Genomic DNA, 5,238 nt, shown 5'->3' on the forward strand with positions numbered 1-5,238 from the left:
AGTTGTTATTATAGTTCTTTCACCTACCTTTACATATGTTGTTTCTTTCCTCTCTTTATGCACACGCCTCTTATTATAGTTCTTCACCTATCTTTACATGCGTTGTTTCTTTTATCTCTTTATGCACATGTCTCTTATATATTGTATGCAATCTTTTATTTCTATTTCACACTATGATGCCATGATGAGTTCCATTTAAAGTGTTTCAGAAATGCAGGTTGTCAAAGTCTTCTTGCCATAAACTCTCTTCTTGCAAAGTTTTTCAAGAGTTTGTGTTAAGATAGATTTTATTGTATTCAACAAGTGAGTACGAGTTGAGTGATTTATGACTTCTCTCATATGTTAATTTGTTTGTTGTGATTTTGTCACAGATTACCAAAGGGGGAATTGTTAATTAGGACATATGTGAATCATGTTAAGAACATATGTCAATATAGAATTGGCTAATCCTTTGACAAAACGCACTTTACATGTAATTTGGTAGACCTAGGATGTGTTTAATACTTCAAGGAATAAGGTTTCAAATTCAAGTGTTAAAGCCACAGAAGTCTGTCCAAGAATCAAGAGAAGAAGTGTTGGATTTTAAAGCTCGACAGGTAGTATCTATCGAGGTTTAAAAAGTTGTTTGAGCCCAATGCTCGACAACTGCTCAATAGATAGGGTATCTGTCGAGGTTTATGAAATTCAGTTTTTCAGAGTTGATTTTGCTTCAATCCGTAAATAGATGTTTGAGCTTTCTATTCTCACAACCCTAAACATATATAAGGATTGTTTTAAGGGCCGTCACAGCTGATGCAACTCAATACGAAAGTTTTTCACAAGCATATTGTGAGCTAGAGACATATGCCCTAGTTCATCTCTCTTCAAGAAGCTGCTGTGTTTGTACACCATAGGGTTTTGTAACTAGAGAGCTTTGTGATCTTCATTGTGTTGATGAACTAAAAAACATTGTAGCCAACATCTTTCTCAAGTTGGTGAGTAAACTGCATACTAGGATCCAAACATCAAATTGGTTAGTCACGTACCGGGAGCTGTGCATTAAAAGGAGAGATTGTCACTACAAAACAAGTCCAATTGGGTATTGGGGTAAGGGTTCAACAGTAGATTGGTATAAGGTACTGAGATTCTTTTACTTATAACCGCTTGTTGTGATAATAGTGAATTCTTGAGAGTGGTGACCTTAAAAATTACCTTATGGGGTTTTTGCCGTGTAGGTTTTCCCCATTCGTAAACAAATCACCATATCAATTTATTTTTCATTGCATTTTAACTTCATTGGTAATTTGTTTGTGCTACCATGCTTATTGCATGTTAATTGAATTAATTAATTAACTTGGCTAATTAATTTGTTAATTCATCACAAGGGGTCAATACATTCTTGGCCTATCAATGTTCATGATTAATTTAATCAAACCCGATGGAACTTGAAAAAAATCGAGAGACTCCTGGATAAAAGACCACTCTAACTTATCATACGCTTTCTCAAGATATAATTTGAGTACTATGTACCCAACTTATCCTCTTTTACGCACCAGTGTTCGTATAATTTCCTGGGCTAGAATAATATTGTCACTAGTGTGGTAGCCTGGCACAAATCTTGCTTGGCACGGATTAATAACCGTAGCAATAAATGGTTTTAGACGTTGTAGGATAATATGAGAGACTACTTAATAAAGAGAATTGCATAAACTAATCGGTCAAAACTGAGTGGTCATTTCTGGAGAAGCCACTTTTGGTATCAAAACAAGGTTGGTAACACCCTAATCTAGCGGGATAATTTGATTCTCGAAAATCTCTTGAATAATCTAAATTGGACTGATAATGTGCCAATTCTTTTGAAAGAAAATGTCATGGTAACCATCCAGCCCAAGTGCCTTCAACGGAGGGAGAGATAGGACATTCCTAGTGATTTCTTCAGGTTGAGGGATACTTAAGAGCAAGTGGTCTTGTCTCAGAATGGGGCTATTGGGCAGCCGGGTTTAACCTAGACTGGCAGTTGATCGCGGATGAGACACCCTAGATGTAAAGAGAATTTTAAAAGTATGGGTGATATGGTTATTTAACGCGTCTCCCGAGATCCATAGACCAATTTTAATTTGCACCGTGCTTATATAGTAGCTATGTCATATTTGAAATTTTGCGCTAAGGAGTATGGAGATTTGAGTTTTAAGGCTTTTAAAACAGAGCAATCCAAGATGAACAATTTTCAATCTGTTTTCATAATTGTTTATATAGCCCATACTACGCATACCTACTAAACTTTTCAATGTGAGATCTAACAAACTTCTGTGCAATACACACTTATCTAATCTAATTTGATATCCAATCCATTTGAGAATCATATGAGATATTGTAAAATGTAGAGACATTTGATCACCTAATGCTCCTTGATTAAAGGATTTACAAATAAATGAATGTGTAAAATATTTGTCCAAAATCCTTCCCTAAGGAAAAAAAAAAAAAAAAAAAGTATAGTCCAAATTTAAAAGTATAGAGGTAAAGACTACCTTTTTATTTCTTTACTCTGTTAAAGCTGCAAGTCCAACGCAGCAATAGAGTACAGGGCGCATGGCATGCACCAGTCATCAGGACAAGCTGCAATCAAGTGCAGCACATAGTGCACTACATCATCAGGGCAGTGTGTTGTCATGTACAACACAAGGACATATGCAATCCAGTGCAGCACAACCTATATTGCATCATCAGGAAGAGACTAAAAGGGTGGTTACAACAAGATCGACATGTGGGATTATAAAGGATTTGATAAAATCAATTCCACACTATGATCAGATTATTAGTTCTATGGTTTGATCTATGTACACGTGTAAGATTAAGTGGGAAGTTAATTGTAACAAACTTACTTGATAATGCAGCAGTAGTTATTTTTCTGTTTTAGCTTTAACTTGTATATAAGATAGGATTAGACGCAAATTGAATTCAATCCATTCATTATCAATAAAAGCTCAGTTTCTATTTAGAGATAGAAAGAGAGTACATCTTTTACATGGTATCAGAGCTCTTCATCTTCTAGAATTTTCTACTCTGTTCTTTCTCTCATCTTTGAGGTCCTTTAATGGCTTCCTCAGAAACTGATGCTCCTACTGCAACTCATAACATCCAATCCACACACACAAATACACATTCTGCCAGTGAATCCAATGCTCCTAATCCATATTTCCTCAATTCCAATGAGAATCCAGGTAATATTCTAGTCACTCAACCTTTGCTTGGTATGCGAAATTATCACTCTTGGTCACGAGCTATGGTGCTTGCTCTCACTGCCAAGAAGAAAATTGGCTTCGTGAATGGCAAGATCTCAAAACCAGAGGATGATTCACCTTTATATGAGGATTGGGAGAGCTGCAACACTATGGTACTTTCATGGTTGATTAATTCCATGCATGTTGATGTCTCTAGTAGCATCATGTACTGTGAGACAGCAAGGGAGATGTGGCTGGAATTGAAGCGCCTATACTCATAAGGAAATGGACCTAAAGTTTACAATTTGCAAAAGGAAATCTCTCACATTTCACAGAATCAGATGACAGTTAGTGAATACTACACCAAATTCAAGCGATTGTGGGATCAATTGCTAAATTTTGAGCCACTACCAGAGTGTTCTTATGGTGCAATGAGGATCTTGAGTGCTTGACATGAGAAGGCCTATGTGATGAAGTTTCTAATGGGGTTGAATGAGAATTTTGAGACTTTACGAAGTCAGATTCTCATGTATGATCCTTTTCCCTCAATGAGCAAGGTTTATTCTTTGGTACTTCAAGAAGAATCACACAAGAACATTGGACATGGAAACTTATCACACAAGAACATTGGAAATGGAAACTCAACTGCCTCACAATCCAATTCAATTGCTATGTTTACCAATTCCAAAGGAAATTCCAATTGGAATAAAGGGAATTCTAAGAAAGACAAGCCTTATTGCACTCATTGCAACATGCAAGGGCACACAATTGAGAAGTGCTACAAGTTGCATGGATATCCTCCAGGTTATAAACCAAGAGGGAAAGCCAATGTCAATCAAGCTTCTTGCAATTCTGTCAATGGTGCAGAGCATGCCTTAGTGCCATCCAATTAGTGCCCTATCTCTAAGGCACAATGTGAGCAGTTGCTGACTTTTCTCAAATCAGGTGCTGCTGTTGGTGATGGACATCATGTTGCAAGTGTGAGCACTTCTTGTTTAGTCACTGGTGATGAAGGAACTTCTAGTGCAGCTTCTAAGATGGTTGGAACTTTTGCACAAAACAATCTAAACTTCAATTCAGCTCTAATGTCAGATACCAATTCTATGGTGCCTTTTGTTCCCACTTTAGAGCATTCTATTTTTTATGCTAAAACTGTTGATAGGAAAATCTTTAGGGAAACAAATTGGATTATAGACATAGGGGCCACTGACCATATGGTCCATTCTATATCCTGTTTTACTTCTATTACTGCCACTCCTAATACCTTTGTTAATCTTCCAAATGGTGAAACAGTATTGGTAACACATGTAGGAATTGTTAAAGTGTCCAAAACTCTTATACTTACCAATGTCCTGTGTGTTCCCTCTTTTAGTTTTAATCTTATTTCAGTTAGTCAACTAGCTAAGACCAATCTTTGTTGTCTCATTTTCTTTGGGACTATATGTTTCATCCAGGACCTTGCTCATTAGAGCACAATTGGTCTGGGTAGAGAGTTCAAAGGCCTATACTTGCTAGAAGAGAGTTTATCAACCTCAAGAACTTGTTTTTCTGTAGTAGGTTTTGTACATAGCTTTATTGATCAGCCTAGTACTATGTTTGTAAATAATCTTGTTGTTCAACCAAATATTTGGCATCTCAGGTTGGGGCATCTATCAAATGCCAAATTGGCTTTGATAAGAAATAATAGCGTACCTCTTTCAACCATTAATAAAGATGTTCATTGTGAAATCTATCCTTTGGCTAAACAGAAAAGGCTTCCTTTTCCATCTAATACTCATGTTTCACTTGAATGTTTTGATTTGATCCATTGTGATTTGTGGGGTCCTTTTTCTACTCCTACTATTGATGGTTGTAGATATTTTCTAACCATTGTAGATGATTGCTCAAGGTGTACTTGGGTTTACCTACTCAAGCATAAATCTCAAACACAACCTATTTTGGAACAATTTTACACTATGATTGAAACACAATTTTTAAAAAAGGTCAAAACCATCAGGACAGATAATGGTACTGATTTTATCATGGTTGATTTCTTTGT

The sequence above is a fragment of the Quercus lobata genome, chromosome 2 (genome assembly GCF_001633185.2).
Source record: "Quercus lobata isolate SW786 chromosome 2, ValleyOak3.0 Primary Assembly, whole genome shotgun sequence".
NCBI lineage: Eukaryota > Viridiplantae > Streptophyta > Magnoliopsida > Fagales > Fagaceae > Quercus > Quercus lobata.